At 42.1% G+C, this 22,435-nt stretch overlaps 1 protein-coding gene across 2 annotated transcripts in view; it reads right to left on the bottom strand.

Annotated features, from left to right (window-relative positions):
* The window catches only part of LOC136884434 (protein scribble homolog), a 261,405-nt gene that overhangs the window by 179,195 nt on the left and 59,775 nt on the right, over positions 1–22,435 (bottom strand). The window contains exon 2 of one of the 2 annotated variants that reach the window (XM_067156597.2): positions 2,462–2,552. The exons of the other annotated variant lie outside the window; for it this stretch is intronic. The gene's annotated coding sequence lies outside the window, so the exon portion shown is untranslated. The remainder of the gene's footprint in view (positions 1–2,461; positions 2,553–22,435) is intronic. 2 annotated transcript variants of the gene reach the window in all.

The following is a 22,435-nucleotide window of genomic DNA, read 5'->3' as shown; positions in this document are numbered from 1 at the left end:
GCTGGCAAGCACCAATCCAGACGTATCATCTGAGAGGAGGGGGATGTTGATGTCTATAAAGGTTGATCATACGGCGGCAACCAGAGACATTGTAAGGAACATTGTATGGGTGATTGTAAAGGAACGAGAAGGAAGACAACTACTACAACTACAAGCAGTAACACTGTATGAAGGAACGACAACTGACATACTGTACGGGAAGGAAGTGGTGCTGATACACGGTACTGGAGTGACACGGCTGCAATGGACTGGACTTCAAACGTTCGTGGAGCGTAGTCTTCTTATGTTCGTGGAAAGTGGCTGATTGTGGAGAGTGCTTGCGCATTAAGTATTGTAGCACTTGTGGTGGCCTAGCATTGTATGTTGGTGAAAGCTATCTCAGACTTTCCATAATTTATGTTGAGGATCGACAGACGTGTGTATATATCTTTACAAGTGTTAAAATATGTGAACACAGTAGTACAAGGTACAGTATCTGTGTGATGTGATAACTGCCGATTATGAGAATCGGTAAATCGAATTGATATAGAGACAGTGAAGGGTATTTATCTTCATACATGTACATTGTTCATCGGACTATTTACAAATGGTAACTTAGTTCTCGCTTTCGTTTTCCCACGATTTTCATTATTATTGTTGTTGTTGTAAATATGGAGTCTTCCAGCAATATTTTATGTGTATATTATATGTATAATGTTGTATGTTGATGAGGTGCTCATGCACGGAATTTGTTCAGAATATAGTTAGCTATTTTAGAATCAGTGTTATTGATGAACCTAGGTGCAGTTCCTACCTAATTAGTCGTTTTCAGGAGGTTAGGTAAGGCCTGCAGCAGATGTACCAGTACGCAGCATTATGTACACGCCCTGGGATATAAAGTTTATCATGCTCTTATCTAAATTCGAGGGATCCATTCTGGTGAACTCTGGCGCCCATACTACGGACATTTCGGTTAATTATGCTTATTAATTTTATTAAGTTTTTGAGTAATTTTATTTATATATTTTTATTCATGATTTTATTTATTATTATCATCAAAAGGTTACAATATGAGGTTGTTTAATACATAAATATGTCTTATTTGTGTAATGCGGCGCGACAAAATGTGTGACGGAAATGTAACCATAGCAACCGTGCAGGCATGATGTAAGGTAACGTTACCTAGCAACCGTGCAGGCATGATGTAAGGTAACGTTACCTAGCAACCGTTCAGACTATGTCTTGCGGCTGGTTGCTATCTGAAATTAGAAGCCTTGACCGGGAGAGATATTTATCATCATTTGATTTTCGCAAAGGGGAAAAGTGTCTTTTTTTTTCCTTAAGCGACGATATGGTTCCTGTGTGTGGAACCCTCACCAAGATTACTTGATACGAGAGCTAAAAAATATCCAAAGGAAAGCAACACGATGTGTTCTGGGTGATGTCCGACAAACGAGTACTGTCACAAAAATTTTGCAAACTTTGGGTTGGGAAGAACGGGGGTAAGGAGACGAGCTGTCGGACTAAAGCAGAATGCTTCGAGCTACCAATAATAATAATAATAATAATAATAATAATAATAATAATAATAATAATAATAATAATAATAATAATAATAATAATAATAATAATAATAATAATAATGTTTTGCCCTACTAACTACAGTACTTTCCGGGTTTCGGAGACGCCGAGTGCCGGAAGTTAGTCTCGCAGGAATACTTTTACGTGCCAGTAAATCTACCGACATGAGGTTGACGTATTTGAGCACCTTCAAATACCACCGGACTGAGCCAGGATCGAACCTGCCAAGCTGAGGTCAGAAGACCAGCGCTCTACTGTCTGAGCCACTCACCCCACCTCCGACTGTCAGTGGCGTGGAATTAAATTAGTAGACGAATAAGTTTGAGTGGAGTTTTTAAAAGTAGGAAATATCATAAGACGGAGATTAATTCAGGAGGACAAATTGGGACAAATATTCATTCATAGGAAGAGGAATTAGGGATTTGGAATAATTTATGAAGGGTAATGTTCGATAAATAGCGTCCGTTGCTCAGGCCGCAGCGCGTCGGTCTCTCACAGCTGGGTTCCGTGGTTCAAATCCCGGTCACTCCATGTGAGATTAGTGTTGGACAAAACGGAGGCGGAACAGGTTTTCCCCCGTCATTTTTCATTCCAGCAACACTCTCCACCATAATTTAATTTCATCTGTCAGTCATTAATCACTGCCCTAGAGCAGTGCGACAAGCTTAAAAAGCCGGCACAATTCCTATCCTTGCCGCTAGATGGGAGCTTAATTCATTGCATTCCTGACCCGTGGCATGACTGGGAACAGCCTGAGGACTTTTTCAATGTTCCATACATTTCTAAGTTCTATGGAATAATTTAAAGAAAGTATAGGTAAACACCTGATAGGGAATCTGCCACCTGGGCGACTGCCCTAAATTCAGATCAATCGTGACTGATTACCCAACGAGTCTCTCACCTTATAAAATGAATGATGAATTCTGGATTTATAGATACAGCATCTCTTCTCCTTTACTTCCGTCTCAAAACGAGGATGCAACGGTTGTTACCTATGGAAGAGAACATAATGTTAGAAAATATTTAAACAATGAACCGGAAGGAAGATAACCAACTAAAACTAGTGATGAATTTATTCTTAGACTTGAACTTAGAACATATTTACTTTCATTCACAGAAGCATTATTATTAACTAATACATCGCAACTGGGTAATATCTCGGTGGCAATGTTTACTTACAATACTGTGATAATAAAGCAAATTTAAAAGATAATTACCCAACACGAAGAGTACAACAAGCAATTCCATGGAAAGAAAATAACACAAGAAGAAAAACTAGTTTAACAATCTCCAGCAACATACAAATTCACACACAAGTTATGCATTTCCAGTGCTTAACACTACAGCTTACACTACTATAGGTTGAGCTTACAACTAGCTTAACATCAAAAGTGATAAAGTTTCAATTTGACGCCATCTGGCTGTCTGCTCGTCAATTTCGACGTTCCGGTTTTTTTTTTTTTGCTAGTTGTTTTACGTCGCACCGACACAGATGGGACAGGAAAGGGCTAGGAGTGGGAAGGAAGCAGCCATGGCCTTAATTAAGGTACAGCCCCAGCATTTGCCTGGTGTGAAAATGGGAAACCACGGAAAACCATTTTCAGGGCTGCCGACAGTGGGGTTCGAACCTACTATCTCCCGAATACTGGATACTGGCCGCACTTAAGCGACTGCAGCTATCGAGCTCGGTACGTTCCGTTTTACTCTAGGCCCCCACTAGATGGCAGATCGAGTAAACCGAAACTCTCTTGGGCGTCTATGGCTGAGATTTAATTAATTTTGTCGGGTAAACACCAAATGTGTCACCAGAGATCTTTTACATGCCGACATCTTACGACATGGAGTGTCGAATGGACTTTTATCCGCCCTTCAAAAATCCGACTACCTCTGCCGGGTTTGAACCCGCTATCTTGGGATCCGGAGGCCGACACTCTACCGCTGATCCACAGAGGCAGCACTAAAGTAAAGTTAAACCACAATTACACAATAACAACAACAAGAAGATCCGACCAGTCAAATTTTTCGCGACTTTCGCCTTTCTTTCGCCGGTACTTACTTCGAGAAGACCTCTTCCACTTTTCCTTTGATTACAGTTAAGAGATTGATTACCCAGTTCAACTTCCTCCTTAAACAATATTCACCACCACCACAACATCGACAGTAACAGAAAAGATGTTTCTGAGGAAATTATGGTTACACTGGTGAACTTTCTGATACAGGCTTGCCAACTCTCCCGGAATCAAATGTAATCTTCCATCTCAAGCAACGCATCCACATTGCTTCACCATAGTATATCAGGTAAAGTTATTAATGTCAAGTCGGGAGAGTGAAATACAGACATTGTTGCGTCATGTCGCGCGGTCTCATTAAAACATAGGTTGTTAATGACGGTTTCGGTTCATTCTTGTCGAACCGGTAGTAAGTGTATTATCATCGCCCTGGAAAAGTTCTTATAATTCGTTAGCAAAGAGTAGTCAATAAGAATCAGAATGTAGTACTTGCTTGGATAGGACAGGTAACAGAATTTCTCACGTAAATTCCTCTAAACGGTCCGCCTCTGTGGTGTAGTGGTTAGCGTGATTAGCTGCCACCCCCGGAGGCCCGGGTTCGATTCCCGGCTCTGCCACGAAGTTTGAAAAGTGGTATGAGGGCTGGAACGGGGTCCACTCAGCCTCGGGAGGTCAACTGAGTAGAGGTGGGTTCGATTCCCACCTCCGTCATCCTGGAAGTGGTTTTCCGTGGTTTCCCACTTCTTCTCCAGGCGAATGCCGGGATGGTACCTAACATAAGGCCACGGCCGCTTCCTTCCCTCTTCCTTGCCTATCCCTTCCAATCTTCCCATCCCTCCACAAGGCCCCTGTTCAGCATAGCAGGTGAGGCCGCCTGGGCGAGGTACTGGTCATTCTCTCCAGTTGTATCCCCGACCAAGAGTCTGAAGCTCCAGGACACTGCCCTTGAGGCGGTAGAGGTGGGATCCCTCGCTGTGTCCGAGGGAAAAAACCGACCCTGGAGGGTAAACAGATGATGATGATGATGATGATGATGAAATTCCTCTAAACGCGGAGTGTGAGAAACAAAGAAAGATATATGTACATTTCTCAGCTACAAGGACAAGCATAGAACCGTAGATATGTTTTTGGACTTAGACGAAAGAGCAAGTACAGGATCTTTGGTTGTTTCCCTCGTCAATCAGTACTGATCTGCATTTAGGGCAGTCACCCAGGTGGCAGATTCCCTATCTGTTGTTTTCCTAGCCCTTTCTTAAGTGATTTCAAAGAAATTGGAAATTTATTGAACATCTCCCTTGGTAAGTTATTCCAATCCCTAATTCCCCTTCCTATAAATGAATATTTGCCCCAATTTGTTCCCTTGAATTCCAACTTTATCTTCATATTGTGATCTTTCCTACTTTTAAAGACGCCAGTCTTAGTAGCCTCTTACGACATGCTTCATTTCACTCCACCCTCAAGGGCGATAAACAGTAGCAACATTATCTACGTCCAACAAAATGGTCGCTGATTTAACACACAATTGTATGGCCTAAATATTCACAATAATTAGCAGAAAAAATTCTGCTGCCTTCGGTGACGTTACCGTGTGTAAGGGGCTTTGCTGTGTCCTAGACGAAACGCCAGTCAAAGACAGTGTAAACTCGTTTAAAACACGGCGCCATTTGTGTTGTATGTCCTCCGCTCTCTTCGCTCAGCGCCAGCCTGCCGCACGCACGCAAGCGTGGATCATTCGAGACTCGACGCGCAGTCTTCAGTGCGCGTGTCTGTTACGTCGTGTGCAATATATAAGGAGCTCCCTGTCTGTCACTCATGAGGATTCTCCCCAGTGTCCTGCTCCAGAATACACTGAACGTCGAACACGGAGGCTACTCCTCTTAAAAATGTGTCTCGACCAGGTGCACGGAATTCTGGTAGTATGAGGTTTCACCTCAGGTCACTACTCCACTTTCCCGTTCCTTCATCCATGTCGAGCCCCGATGTTGTATGCCACACATCCCCAAGCTCACTCAAGCTCCGACGCACACATTAGATTCTCTAATTGTGAACATAGCTTTCATTTAGTACAAGCTTATGAAGGAATTCTCTTAGCTAATCTATGCTAGTGCAAATGATAGTTTTCAACTATCACGAACTATATCTTTCACAAGAACTATCTTTTCAAGATAGCAGCGAGTGTAAATACATTCAGAGTGTACATAGTGTATAGAAACAGAAACTCTCTCAAGATTAATCATCTATTTTGCTTCAAGACAATTTTATGTTTTATTCCTGTACATACTGTAGAATTATGTGTGAAGCAAATAAATAAGTTGTGTTCTTGTAAACCTTATCTTGTTTACAACAATTTGTAACTACTGTATACAGAAGGCATTGATTTAACGTGAGGAAGAAGGTGACGAACACTGGTTGCCTGGTTACCACACTGTCGGCTTTCTGTCTACGCAAAATTCATTACGCAAATTCCAGATAGACCCCAGCCTAAAAACCTATCCATATTAAAAGCAAAGTGGTGTGTTCACATAAGTCATTTTAAGATGATATAAATGCCCGCCTCTGACATGCTGAGTAAAGAGGATAAGGGATGAAAAAGAAACATGTCACAGTACAGTTTATCGGGTTGATCAACTGCCCCTAATTCTTCGGATTTATGCAACCCGCAGTTTATATATATGAAAACATCTCCCCTTGTCGCCCGAAAATAAGTTAATGTGCAGATACAAGGCTTGAAATACATGCAATCCTTGCTGGCAAACCGGCAATGAGGAGATAATAATGAATAACCCTGTGCAAGGTTGAAAGAATCAAGCTTCACAAAGAAACTGTCACGTGCATGTACTAAAGCAAGCATGCCTGTGGAAAGAGAGGTTGCGCCAGAAGCAGGAGAAAAATGCAGTCAAGATCTACGGGAACCAAATATTTTTCAGTTACCGAAGACTGTTTTAATGTTACAAACCTAAATAGTCAACCTACACAAAAAGTAGTAGTAGTTGTTGTTGTAGCTGTTCTTGTTGTTCTTGGAGTCGTCAGTCCATAGACTGCTTTGATGCAGCTTTCCATGCCACCCTGTCCTATGCTAAGCTTTTCATTTCTCCATAACTACTGCATCCTACATCTGCTTGTCATATTCATACCTTGGTCTACCCCTACCGTTCTTTAACGCCTACACTTTCCTCAAACACCAACTGAACAAGTCCTTGGTGTCTTAAGATGTGTCCTATCATTCTCCCTCTTCTTGTGGTCAAATTTAGCCAAATCGATCTCCTCTCACAGTATCTATTCAATCGTGATTCGATATCACCTTCAGCGTTCTTCTGTAACACCACATTTCAAAAGCTTCTATTCTCTTTCTTTCTGTGCTAGTTATTGTCCAAGTTTCACTTCCAAAACATGCCACGTTCAAGATGAAAGTCTTTAAAAACTTCTTTATAATTTCGATATCAATATTCGAAGTGAGCAAATTTCTTAAGATAAGCCTTTCTTACTTGTGCTAGTCTGTATTTTATGCCCTCCATACTTCTGCCATCGTTAGTTATTTTACTACCCAAGTAACAATGTTAATCTATTTACTTTAAGACTTCCTTTCCCAATCTAATATTTCCTGCATCATCAGACTTCGTTCGACTGCACTCCATTACTTTTGGTTTGAACTTATTTATTTTCATCTTGTACTCCTTACACAAGACTATGTCCATACTATTCAGCAATTTCTCAAACCTTCTACAGTTTCAGATAAAGTAATATACTTTCCTCTCCTTGGATTGTGATTCCCTTTCCAAATTCCTCTTTGATTTTCTTTACCGCCTCTCCTATATTAACACTGAAAAGAAGGGGAGGGGGGCAGACTACAGCCTTGCCTCACTCTTGTCTAAACTGTTGCTTCTTCAAAGCCCTCGATTCTTATCACTGCACACTGATTTTTATACAGATTGTAGATCATTCTTCGTTTTCGGTATCTGATCCTGATCGCCTTTAGAATCTCAAATAGCTTGGTCCAATCAACATTATCAAATGCCTTATCTAAATCTACGAACGCCATGTACTTGGGCTTGTCCTCGATCCTCTGGACGTAAAGTGAGGATTGCTTCACATGTTTCTACATTACTCTTCTAAGCCAAAGTGATCTTCTCCCATCTCAGCTTCAACTTGTCTTTCCATTCTTCTGTAAATACTACGTGTTAACATTTTTCAGGCGTGAGATACTAAACTAAACTATCATCATGTTCCGGAGAGCGGAGTTGAGAAGTTGGCAAGCCTGCACTATGATACCTAGAATAGGAGAATGAGACTTTAAAAAAAGCCTGCTGTAGTGTTGTTACCTGCGGCGAAAAGTAAGTCATTTGGAGCATTAGCTCTCATTAAGGCCAGTCAGCCGCAGAAAGCTGGACGTCACACTTAAAGCGAGCGATGTTCCGCCTGTGCCTGCTCTACGCTAGACAATACACTTACATAACAATAACCTGCCGGAACCAGACATCCTCTGATTGTTGTACATTGCTCACAAATTCGTTAAGACTACAGTATACGCTTGAATTGGTTTGTTATTTCCATGATGTAACCGGATCAATCAATCAATTCTCTTCACAAGTTTCTAAATGATTACTTCCGTGGACAAAAAGAACGGGGCACATTGGAGAAAGTGATCTCCCAAAACGTTCATGAACAACTGAAGATAGCCCATCAGTGGCGCATGTTTGGGAAGCAAGAGAAAAAGAAGGATTTTTTAAACTGGCTTTACGTCGCACCGACACAGGAAGGTCTTATGGCGACAATGGGATAGGAAGGGGTCAGGGCTGAGAAGGAAGCGGCCGTGGCCTTAATTTAACGTACAGCCCCAGCAGTTTCCTGGTGTGAAAATTATGATGATGATGATGATGATTATGTTTGTTCTTTAAAGGAGCCTAACAGCTAGGTCATCGGCCCCTAATGGTACGAGCTGAACGAAATGAAAATTAATACTTCAAAATGTATCCACTGACTAGAGTCTAAAACGAATGACTATAAAAAGAATGACCGCGAAACAAAAACCATCACTGGATATTGCCTTAAGTACTGAGATGATACTTATCTAAAGGGGTCCAAAATCCAGGTCACGTAATTTGTATTCATATTTTGTAAATTATCGCTTACCGAGCGATTAGGCTACTCGGCATGTGTAATATGTGTTCCCATGGTTCCTGATTTTCGCACTTAGCCAATCATAGAAGTCGTACAATACCTGTATTCATATTTTGTAAATTATCGTTTACCAGCTACTTGGCTACGCGGTACGTGCATTATGCGTTTCCGTGGTTTCTGATTTTCGCACATAGCAAATGATAGAAGATGTACGTTATCTATATTCATATTTTGTAAATTATCGTTTACCGTGAGAGTTGGCTACGCGGTATGTGTAATATGTGTTTCCGTAGTTTTCTGATTTTCACGCTTTCAAATCCTTAGAAGTAACATTTACTATGCTCCCCTAGGGCTGAAGTGTCCCCTACAAGAGTTGGTCACGAAGGTTAGATACATAACAGCTTAGCGCACATGTCTAGACTCAGCTAAAGACCCCGTGATTTCGCCAATGCAGACACAACAACAGCACAGGTTGCTCGGTTCCTACCTAAGGCAAGGGTGCCCCTGGAGGAGCTTTACTCTGCTCGACCCCCAACCACCCCGGAATAAAGTGTCCTACAAGAGTTAGCCAAGGGAAGTTAGATAGACAACAACTTACCATACATCATGCCTAGACTCAGCTAAAGACCCCGAGTTCGCTAACCCATGCTCTCTCAAGTCAGGTACCCCTTTCAGTAGCCTCTTTCGACAGTATTCCATAAGATGACGACATCATATTGTCTTAACGTGTCAGAGGTCGTAACGTGTAGCTAGAAGTAGATTGCGCGTAGCGGCCATCTTGCGCAGTAGCCCTAGAGGTAGACTGCGCGCGGCGGCCATCTTGCCCATTAACCCCTGGGCCAGAAGCGGTCTTTTCTCACGGCCCCCTCACAATAGTACTGATCACTGGTAAAGTAGAACCATAGTGTTCCTCCTACAGCGGTACAAATCACACGTAACGTAGGCTCATGGTGGTATTACTCTCAGGCAATGCAGACCCATGGTTTTCATCACAGTGGTACTTATCACGGATGCCAGTCAAACCCGTGATTTTTCTCACAAAGTGGTGCCAACCACAGGCAAGGTAGACCCGTGGTGCCCCTTATAAAGTGGTACTACTCACAGGTAACACAGACCCATTCTGAACACAGTGCAACCGACCGGTGGAATGCATACGATGACATTTATCACGAACAACGCACAGACCCGCAGTGTTTCTCTCATAATGGTGCTGCTCCTATATAACGTTGACCCGTGGTGTTCCTCACGTAATGGTAACCACATGATCCTAATATCATCCCTTAGTCGCCTCTTATGACAGGCAGGAGATACCGTGGGTGTATTTTTCGTCTGCGTCCCCGACCCACAGGGCGTTCGTTATGCGTTTGGTCCGCGAGAGCTATTTTCTTTCGCTCAAGTCCACCGGTAAGCCGGTTAGAGCTCCCCTATCGACCACCTGGGACGTGCCACGTGGGAGTACCACCTCTCCCCCTGCTACGCCAGCGTAGTAGGTTCGTGGGTGTGAAAATGGAAAACCACAGAAAACCATCTTTAGGGCTACCGACAGTGGGGTTCGAACGTACTATCCCTCGAATACAAGCTCACACCTCCGCGCCTCTAAACAAAAATGATGTTCCAGTAGAACCTCATTAGTTCGGACTTCACTTAATCCGGACAGCCGTTTAATAATACATAAATGCAATTACAATTTCCGATCCATGATTTTCAATTTCGCATGCATCTGCAGTCAACTATGTAAATTCATCAACTTTGATTAATTCGTGGAAGAAACTTTTAATAAATGAACAGATTGAACCAGATAAGGCTGGACTGGAAACGGAGGATTTTCACAACACTTTCCACCAAGGTGGTGAAAATTCAGCAACCCTGGAAGACACTGAGTTGTGGCTAGAAGCAGATGAAGATGATCCAAGTTATCGCATCTTAAAAGAGGAGGAGATCGTTGCAAGGATGAGCACTGCTGGAAGCTCTGAATAGGATGAACATGACCAGGATGAAGGAGGTGATATTATTAACCCTACGCCAAAACTTAGCGAAATTAAAGACCATCGAAATATTGCCTTTAAATACGTTGAAGATAACAACAATGAAAACATATCTGCATATTACGAACATCTGAGGCATCTGCGTGAGTTAATCATTAAAGAAATTAATGTCAAAGGAAGACAAAAAAGATCAGCAGTCTCTTCAAACCAGTAAGCATGTCAAGTGTGTTCAATGAAGGTGTGCCTTGAGTGCTATGTTCTAATTCCTATAGCTCATATGGACCTACAAGGAGTAAACACACTCCCTCGGAGACACCCATAATTCCTCGTAATTAAGGAATATCATACTGTACTTTGTAATGTTAATGTATTATGAAAGATAGATAAAAAGGATGAGACATTTTCTTGCCCCGGGAGTTATTAAAATAACTACATAACATTTCCTTTTTCTTTTTTCATAAATACATTCGTAGGGAGGAGGCACAATGACGGGAACAGCCATCGCCTCGTTGCCTTTCTTCATTTTCCTTCTTCTGTGTTGCTCGCGTAGTCCCTCGGCAGCTCACTTCTGTAGTGAAGTCATCTGCAGTATTTGTTTGTTGCGTCTGTTTTGTAGCCTTTATATCAGTGCGTACTTGGTCTTGAGTTGAGTGAGTGTTATGTGATTTGCCTACGTGTGTGATTCCTTACTTTCAACATTGTTTTTGTTGTTGTTGTTTGAGTCATCAGTCCATAGACTGGTTTGATGCAGCTCTCCATGCCACCCTATCCTGTGCTAACCTTTTCATTTCTACGTAACTATTGCATCCTACATCTGCTCTAATCTGTTTGTCATATTCATACCTTGGTCTACCCCTACCGTTCTTGCCACCTACACTTCCTTCAAAAACCAACTGAACAAGTCCTGGGTGTCTTAAGATGTGTCCTATCATTCTATCTCTTCTTCTCGTCAAATTTAGCCAAATCGATCTCCTCTCACCAATTCGATTCAGTATCTCTTCATTCGTGATTCGATCTATCCATCTCACCTTCAGCATTCTTCTGTAACACCACATTTCAAAAGCTTCTATTCTCTTTCTTTCTGAGCTAGTTATCGTCCATGTTTCACTTCCATACAATGCCACGCTCCACACAAAAGTCTTCAAAAACATCTTTCTAATTCCGATATCAATGTTTGAAGTGAGCAAATTTCTTTTCTTAAGAAAGCTCTTCCTTGCTTGTGCTAGTCTGCATTTTATGTCCTCCTTACTTCTGCCATCGTTGGTTATTTTACTACCCAAGTAACAATATTCATCTACTTCCTTTAAGACTTCGTTTCCTAATCTAATATTTCCTACATCACCTGCCTTCGTTCGACTGCACTCCATTACTTTTGTTTTGGACTTATTTATTTTCATCTTGTACTCCTTACCTAAGACTTCATCCATACCATTCAGCAACTTCTCGAGATCTTCAGCAGTCTCAGATAAAATAACAATATCATCCGCAAATCTCAAGGTTTTGATTTCCACTCCTTGGACTGTGATTCCCTTTCCAAATTTCTCTTTGATTTCCTTTACTGCCTGTTCTATGTAAACATTGAAAAGGAGAGGGGACAAACTGCAGCCTTGCCTCACTCCTTTCTGGATTGCTGCTTCTTTTTCAAAGCCCTCGATTCTTATCACTGCAGACTGATTTTTATACAGGTTGTAGATAATTCTTCGTTCTCGGTATCTAATCCCTATCATCTTCAGAATCATAAATAGCTTGGTCCAATCAACATTATCGAATGCCTTTTCTAGATCTACGAATGCCATGTACGTGGGCTTGTCCTTCTTGATTCGATCCTCTAAGATCAGACGTAAAGTCAGGATTGCTTCACGTGTTCCTACATTTCTTCTGAAGCCAAATTGATCTTCCCCCAACCCAGCTTCAACTTGTTTTTCCATTCTTCTGTAAATAATACGTGTTAAAATTTTGCAGGCATGAGATACTAAACTAATAGTGCGGTAGTTTTCACACCTGTCAGCACCGGCTTTCTTGGGAATAGGTATAACAACATTCTTCCGAAAATCGGATGGGACTTCTCCTGTCTCATACATCTTGCACACTAAATGAAACAACCTTACCATGCTGGTTTCACCTAAGGCAGTCTGTAATTCAGAGGGAATATCATCAATTCCAGGTGCCTTGTTCCTATTTAGGTCACTCACAGCTCTGTCAAACTCTGACCTCAAAATTTGGTCTCCCATTTCATCAGCATCAACAGCCCCTTCATGTTCCAGAACGAAATTATCTACATCGTTACCTTGATACAACTGTTGGATATGCTCCTGCCATCTTTCTGCTTTGTCTTCTTTCCCTAGAAGTGGCTTTCCATCTGAGCTCTTAATATTCATGCACCTAGATTTCCTTTCTCCAAAGGTTTCCTTGATTTTCCTGTATGCAGCATCTACCTTTCCCAGGACCATACAGCCTTCGACATCCTTGCACTTCTCCTTCAGCCATTCTTCCTTAGCCACCTTGCACTTTCTATCCACTTCATTCTTTAATCGCCTGTATTCTTTTCTGCCCTCTTCATTTCTAGCATTCTTGTATTTTCGTCGTTCATCAATCAGGTCTAGTATCTCCTGAGTTATCCACTGATTCTTAGTTGATCTTTTCTTCCTTCCTAACATTTCTTCAGCAGCCCTACTGACTTCATTTTTCATGACTCTCCACTCTTCCTCTACTGTGTTTCCTTCGGCCTTTTCATTTAGTCCTTGTGCAACATGTTCCTTGAAACAAGCCATCACACTCTTTTCTTTCAACTTGTCTAGATCCCATCTTTTTGCATTCTTTCCTTTCTTCAATTTCTTCAACTTCAGATGGCATTTCATGACCAACAAGTTGTGGTCAGAGTCCACGTCTGCTCCTGGGAAAGTTTTGCAGTCCAACACCTGGTTTCTGAATCTCTGCCTAATCATAATGAAGTCTATTTGATACCTTCCAGTGTCTCCAGGTCTCGTCCACGTATACAGCCGTCGTTTGTGGTGTCTGAACCAAGTATTGGCGAGGACTAAATTATGATCAGTGCAGAATTCAACCAGCCGACTTCCTCTTTCGTTCCTTTGTCCCAATCCAAATTCTCCTACTGTGCTACCTTCTCTTCCTTGGCCTACCACTGCGTTCCAGTCTCCCATCACAATTAGATTCTCGTCACCTTTGACATATTGTATTAAATCTTCTATCTCCTCATATATTCTTTCAATTTCTTCATCATCCGCTGAACTAGTAGGCATATAGACCTGCACTATTGTGGTGGGCATTGGTTTGGTGTCTATCTTGGCGACAATAATTCTTTCACTATGCTGGTCGTAGTAGCTTATCCGCTGCCCTATTTTCTTATTCATTATTAAACCAACTCCTGCATTACCCCTGTTTGATTTCGTGTTGATAATTCGGTAGTCGCCTGACCAAAAATCCTGTTCTTCCTGCCAACGTACTTCACTTATACCAACTACATCTAACTTTAGCCTATCCATCTCCCTTTTCAGATTCTCTAACCTACCACAACGATTCAAACTTCTAACATTCCACGCTCCGACTCGCAGAATGTCAGTATCCATCTTCCTGATGATCGCCCCCTCTCGTGTAGTCCCCACCCGGAGATCCGAATGGGGGACTAGTTTACCTCCGGAATATTTTACCCGGGAGGAAGCCATCATCAGTACATCATTCATACAGAGAGAGCTGCATGTCCTCGGGAGGTGGTTACGGCTGTAGTTTCCCGTTGCTTTCAGCCGTGTAGCAGTATCAACACAGCTAAGCCATGTTGAGTATTATTACAAGGCCGTATCAGTCAATCATCTAGACTGCCGCCCTTGCAACTACCGAAAGGCTGCTACCCCCCTTTCGATGAACCATTCGTTAGTCTGGTCTCTCAACAGATACCCATCCGATATGGTTGCACCTGCGGCTCGGCTATCTGCATCATTGGGACACGCAAGCCTCCCCACCGCGGCAAGGTCACATGGTTCGCAGAGGAGGACTTTCAACATTAATACAGTGATTTATTTGCGTTACGGCTGAGAAGGTTACGATACGATAGCACAGTAGTACCCCGCGTTGCCTGGTGAAATTTATTAAATGCACCCATCACCCCTCGAGCTCATACAAATTATTATTTGTCTATTTTCTCCCCCAATTTGCCTTACACTTCAATGTTGAGATTTTTTATGTGCCTTAGTTTACCTCTGATTCTGTACAAACCAGAAATAGCCCCTGTAACTCCTCCCCCCCCCCGCCCCGTACCCTTTAGTTCATAAACATAATTTGCAGCTTATTTCCTTCCACTTTTTATCTTGAAAGAAAATACTGAATTTCACAAATTTATGTGCCGCCGCTTTCCCGTGATGCTGTTGAGCAGAGCCGTTCGATGTGGCAACCCTGTTGTCATAAGAGCAATACTGTTTTCTTAACGTGGAATGAACTGTAGTTATTCTGTATTTTGTAGGACCTAACACTGTATTACATTAGATCTTGTATACTAAATAACCTTTGTATTTGTTAAATTTAAAATACTGTACAGTACACGTTCTTTTTAATGTACAGTGTGTTTAAATACGTACCTTGACTCATTTCATATGTTTTTTGTTTAATCCGGACTTCCATTAATTCGGACAACCTAGAGCCTCAATTAGTCCGGATTAATGAGGTTCTACTGTATATGTTACGGTGGTGGTGATTATTGTTTTAAGATGAAGTACAACTGGGCACCCATCCTCTATATAACACTAATCAGAGATAAAATGTGGAAGGGATTCGACACTTCGAAAACTGAAGAAAAACAAGGGCCACGAAGGGTGAGAAAATGAAAGATTCCCTAGGCATCGAGTGCTCTAATACTGTTGAGGTCGGATAAGAACAAGATTTGACCAAGGTAATTCGGATATAATAGATGAAAGTGAAGACCTTGCCACAAGTAAGTGGAAGCAATGCCAGGACTCAGCTAAGGGTCCTGTGGTCGCCAACCCACGCTTGCAAGTTAAGAGCCCCTGGAACCCCTTTTAGCCGCCTCTTACGACAGGCAGGGGATACCGTGGGTGTTATTCTACAACCCCTACTCACAGGGGAATCACGCAGCGGAATAAATGTCTTAACTGTTCTGATGATTACTGTTGAGGTACGGAGTGCTCCAGTGCCCCCTTATACGAATACCTGCGATTGTGAGACCCGCGAGCAACATTTATAAGAAAAGTAGCAGAAATATCTTAATTTTAGAAATAATTTCTATTCACATAAACAATGAGCATCAAACTACATGTTCTGTATGGTTTATACATTCTCATTTAGTACTATAAACTGCGGAGGCGCATCACATAGCCACATGGATGACTTATTCATATTAGAGAAAAGGTTACTTAGCTTCATAATTGGACTGAGAGAGAGAATTATGAAGGGATGATTTCCACCAAAATTATACTGTATTTTAACACTTTATGGTTTGTAAATACTTAAAATGACCTTAGATAATAGACAATGCACATAATATGGTAATTAACCGTAACATACACAACTACGGAACTAGGTCAAGACAAGGGTAAGTAGGGGGCCAATATTTCCTCCCCTTAGCAGATTTGGACTTGTAGACATTCAGGAATATTGTGCAAAGGCTATTTTCTTACTGGAAAGTTACAATGAAACTGTTATGCCGTAAGGTAGTCAATATTTGACACAAACACTACAAGAACTAAACTACCAATAATGTGTTCGTAATTTCGTCCCCCACCAAATTTATGAAAAGTACAATTAATTTTAACATATTTTTCCTTTCTAACCTTACCAAACACTTTCCCTACAATGAATTACTTAAAAGACATTTGTGAAAAAATGTTTTCTTGTTATTCTTTTTTAACACAGTCTTTCAGCGTTGCTCGTGGGTTGTTAAACACTTTACATACACGTTTTTAACTCATTATCTTGTCCCTCACTGTCTTAACAGCTTTTTCCATAGCCACCTTATTCCACTGCTTATGTTCATAAATAACAAATAAAATGAAGGGGACGAAATTACGAACACCCCCTGATTTATTATAATGGCCGCTACAGTAACTCACACCAACCACCTCACTGCAGCGATTACACACCAGGGAGTACACCACACGACTGGAATGCAGTTCAGTATTTCATACATATATCAGTGCTCACTCTAGGAATAACAGGCTGTTAATTTGCATGCTGCACTAACTCAGCTCAGTATGAAAAATGAATCCTCCTTGTACACGGAAACTAAACGAGGTGCACACTACCAACTCTCACAACAAGACAAAGGGATGAGGCTAGGCGTGTGCGCGTGGCTAAACGTTAGGTACCAACCGTGCAAACTGGAAATCCCCTAGGGGACGAAATTAGGAGCAGGGAAGGAATTTGGTCCCTCTGCCTTGCTGAACAGGATCATTTTAAAAAATAAAGTAATATTTTACAATAAAAATACTTAATTTCAGAGGTTGTAGTATACCGTACATACAATTTCTATGAAATATAAAGCCATGCCATAAAGGAGGAAGACTTCATCCAGCTCTTTACGAGGTAGTACTGTCCCGAGATGTGACAATCCCACACTACCTGTCGCCGGAAATCCGAGCAACCTCTCTGATAAAACTGAGGCCATCATTGTCCCAGGTACCACTGGATTCAAAGGCTACTGATACGAAGAAGAATTTGTCCAACAATCACTGTATTTTCTTCTTTTAGCATTTTCTGTATTCACGGCTGCACCTCGAGCACTGCTTGATGAAAGGGGAAGATTGGGCTGCGCGAATGAGTCGGCACAGGTGAAATCCCACAGGGGAGGTCTACCTCTTTTCCATGGTACAAGTGTCATTCCGTCTGGCCTTTTACCGTCTAAATGGCAGCAGTATAAATTTATTTCAGGCTCCATGTATTTTAGAAAATATTAAGAAAATCTTAGCTAAGATAGTGAATTTCGACTAATTTCAAACTATCGTGTATGCAGATTATGCTATGTTAATTTAACATATAATACCGTATGGTGTATACACTTAAGAAGAGTTTCTGTGACATATCTAATTCTAAATATACACTAGAGCTACTGGAAATGAAGTATATTTTGAATGTTAATTATTATCAAACGCAACTCATTCCATTAGCAATGTGCATTTATTATTAAAATGTTTTCTAAATGTCTAGAAAATAGAATACATAGAATTAGAGTAGGTAATTCTGTAATATTATTAAGATGAGTGTCCCACAAGGAAGTGTTATTGGACCTGTGTGTTTTCTTATACACTTAAGAAAATGGAAATTGCAACACCATGAAGGCACTGGTTGTTTGTGTTGATTTTCAAGATATGGAACGATGCCATATAGGTATGTAAACGATCAAAGTTTCAGACCCATTGGATTGTAGCTACAGGTCTCCCCACGTGATTGGTCGTGGAGGAATCAACTCCAGTATACGGACTCTGCTGTAGCGTAGTTGACTTGCAGTCTGTGCAGTGAAGCGTTCCCCGTCAAACATGCGTCGACGACAGAGAAGAGCACGCTATCAACAACTGTCGCCGTTTGAGAGGGCTCGGATAATTGGGCTGTGTGAGGCTGGATTATCGCTAAGGACTGTCGCTGCACGTGTTGGCCGACAGGCATCTACGGTACAACGTGTATGGCAGCAGTGGTCAAATAAAGGTACCCACACTCGTAGACCTGGCACAGGCCCAGCGGGACAGACAACTGTGAGAAAGGATCGCCGCATCATTCGGATGGCCCGGATGGAACCCCATGCAACAGCAGCGCAAATTCGAGCAGCTGTGGCACCCAACGTTACACAACAAACAGCTGGTAATCGCCTGCGTGCAGCTGGTTTACGAGCCCGTGTCCCTGCAGAAGGTGTTCCATTGACCCCACAACAGCGACGTGTAAGGCTGGCCTGGTGTCGAGAAAGATCGACGTGGGTCGACGAATGGCATAGGGTCGTCTTTAGTGATGAATCACGCTTCTGTCTTGCCCGCTGTGATCGCCGGAATCGTGTGCGCCGACGTACCGGGGAGAGGGGCCACCCAGATCTTATTGTCGAGAGGCACACAGGGCCAACACCAAGCAGTATGGTCTGGGGAGCTATTGGCTTTAATGTGAAATCACAATTAGTGCTTGTTGAGGGTACTATGACTGCTCTACAGTACGTTGATAGGGTACTCAATCCAGTGGTTATCCCTATGATGGCGAACATTGCTAATGGGATGTTTCAGCAGGACAATGCCCGAGTTCACACTGCACGCATCTCCAGAGAAGCTCTCCACGATATCACAACCTTAGAATGGCCCGCCAGATCCCCGGACCTCAGTCCTATTGAGCATGTGTGGGACATGATGGGTCGACAACTGGCCAACCGTCCTCAGCCACCCACAACTCTGGAACAACTGACCCGTGCAGTGCAGCAAGCATGGGCCACAATTCCTCAGGAAGCCTTATTGACTCCATGCCTCGACGAATTCATCAATGTTTTGTAGCTCGTGGTGGGCACATCCTATATTGATTGTTGTCCAAACTTGCGGTCAGAGGGATCTGAAAGTGTAATCATCGAATCACAACCGAACACTCGTCCTGCATGTTCAATTGCAGCAATGTAGCACCACTCCTTCTGGGTGTTGCAATTTCCATTTTCTTCAGTGTATATAAATTATATGAATAAGAAACTGGAATCACAAATACGGCTTTTTGCGGATGATTTTATATTGTATGGAGTAGTAAATAAGTTACAGGACTGTGAGTGACTACAAAAAAGACCGACAAAATTGTGAGGTGGACAGCAGGCAATGGTATGTTCGGAAACGGGTTGAATGTCAGGCTGTGGGTTTCACAGAGAAGAGAAGCCATCTTAGTTTTAATTACAGTACTGATGGGGTGATAGTGCCTCAAAGGGGCCACTGTAAGTAGTGTACCTAGATCAGGGCCTCTCAAACGCCCAAAATCTCACGCGTGCAGAGCGAGGCGCAAGAGCTCCGTGCACTGTGCATCGGTGCCGCTCGGTGCCGCTCGGTATGGCTCGGATCAACGCTTCGTCTCTGGGCTACTCGGCTATGCTCGGCTCTACTCGGCTATACTCGGCTCAACTCAGCCCGGATTTGGAGCACTACGGCGCAAGTGGGGGTGAGGGAGACAGGCGGAGCGAGCGAGAGAGGCGTAAGGAAAGAGAGAGTTAGCGCTATTGCTCCAAATCGATGAGTGGGGGGTCTGCACTCTGGTCAACCAAGCCAAGTCGTCTTTTGCACCGTGCACAGTGCATGCACCACGCGCATGCACCCTGAGAGGCCCTGACCTAGATGTTAATATAATAATTTTTTTCATTGGGGTAATCACATGAAAGGGACTGTAAATAAAGTTTGCAGATCTCTGCACACGGTTATGAGGATATTTAGGGGATGCAGTAAGGATGTAAAGGAGAGGGCATATACGTCTCCGGTTAGATCCCCAATTAAGAGTGTGGTCCTAGTGGGTAGGATCACTGAACGGGAATGTTTGATACGAGAAGTGAAATAGATCCAAATATTAGCAGCACGATTTGTTCTGGGTGATTTCCGACAAAGGAGTAGTAGTTGCAAACTTTGCGCTGGGAAGACTTGGGGGTAAGGAGACGAGTTTCTCCACTAAGCCGGTGTGTTTCGAACTGTCAGTGGAACGATATTAGTAGGCGAATAAGCGTCGGTGGAGCTTTTAAAAATAAGAAATATCATAAAACGAAGATTCAGTTTCAATTCAAGAGGACAAATTGTTGCAAATATTAGTTTATAGGAAAAGGAGTTAGGGACTGGAATAATTTATCAAGGGAGGTGTTCAATAAATTTCCAAATACTTTCAAACTTTTAAGAAAAGACCAATAATAATAATAATAATAATAATAATAATAATAATAATAATAATAATAATGTTATTTGTTTTACGTCCCACTAACTACTCTTTTACGGTTTTCGGAGACGCCGAGGTGCCGGAATTTAGTCCCGCAGGAGTTCTTTTACGTGCCAGTAAATCTACCGACACGAGGCTGATGTATTTGAGCACCTTCAAATACCACCGGACTGAGCCAGGATCGAACCTGCCAAGTTGGGGGTCAGAAGACCAGCGCCTTAACCGTCTGAGCCACTCAGCCTGGCTAAGAAAAGACCAAGTAAACAACTGATGGGGTATGTGCCACCCGTAATTACTGATGATTGATTGATTGATTGATTGATTGATTGATTGATTGATTGATTGATTGATTGATTGATTGATTGATTGACTGATTGATTGATTGATTGATTGACTGACTGAAAGCCGGGCTGAGTGGCTCAGACGGTTGAGACGCTGCCCTTCTGACCTCAACTTGGCAGGTTAAACCCTGGCTCAGTCCGGTGGTATTTGAAGGTGCTCTAATACATCAGCCTCGTGTCGGTAGATTTACTGGCACGTACAAGAGCTCCTGTGGGATAAAATTCCGGCACCTCTGCATCTCCGAAAACCGGAAATATAGTGCGTGGGACGTAAAGCCAATAATATTATTATTAATTAAAACTCAATGCGATTTGTTCATGTGGAGACGTGCACGAGTAGGCCTACTGCAAGGAAGTTGACTTTCATATTTCTCGTGCATCTTCACTTGTGATTGTAATGCTCCCCCTCTCTCTTCAAGCCAAAGAATCTTCTGTTATCTCTACAATTGGTTACATATTATTGCGGTGGCCTCGCTCTGGATGGTACCTCCTGTTTTTTCTAAGCGCGCCATGATGGCGCAATATTGTGGTTCCGCTCGCATGCTAACACGGCCACCCACGTCAAGTGCATAATATCACAATAAAACTGCCTGGCAGAAATACCTACTTGTTCTGTTTGAGAATGCAAATTCCACTCGCTACAGCGAAAATATTTCTATTGAGCACAGTACATGATAGCGATAGCGGAGAAATGGGACTGAATTCACATAAGGAAGTGTGCCGGTATAGCTGAGGCGCTATAGTGATGTACTTCTATCTCTTATTGGTTGCTTGTTGGAGTCCAATCAAAACGGGAGAAAGACAAGGAGATGGAATATCACCTTTACTCTTTAACTGCATCCTTGAAAAAAAAAAAGTGATTCAAGAATTGCGCAAACAGAAACAGATCCTCAAAATTCATTAATCAATCACTTTAGGCAGATGAAAATTAGCGATAGATTTCCTAGCACATGCAGACGACCAAGCAATCTTAACCCGAAATATTTTAACAGCCAAATTCAGAAAGAAATTGCGGAAAAGACAGAATACATAACCTGCAACAAACAAGCCCAAAAATTAATTGAGACAAAATATGGCAAAATGAAAAGAGTATCACAATTTAAGCATCTTGGTGGAACAATTCAGGAAAATGGACTCGAAACAAAAGACAGTGAAATTAGATACTAAAATATGGAAACTACATATCGACTGACCTAAAATATCTATAACCAAAAAGTGTTATCGCCAAGCACACAAAACTAAGACATTACAATACAGTAATTAAACAAGAATGTCTTTATGGGTCAGATATGCTAAATTTGAACAGGAAAAGTAGACACTGAAAATATTAACAAAAAGGAACGCAAAATGAGAAGAAAAATTTTACGGCCAAAACTCGCCAACGGATAATACCGACTCAGAGGCAGATAGGAAATCAAACAATACACAAATATTCACAGTGAAATTATAAAATGGAGGTTAAGATTCTATGGACATATTAAAAGAATGCATCCAGACAGACTTACCAAACAAATAAGTTAGTCGAATTCTACGAAAACCG

This window comes from Anabrus simplex, chromosome 12, assembly GCF_040414725.1.
Source record: "Anabrus simplex isolate iqAnaSimp1 chromosome 12, ASM4041472v1, whole genome shotgun sequence".
Classification (NCBI taxonomy): domain Eukaryota; kingdom Metazoa; phylum Arthropoda; class Insecta; order Orthoptera; family Tettigoniidae; genus Anabrus; species Anabrus simplex.
This window is presented reverse-complemented; position numbering and strand designations above follow the sequence as displayed.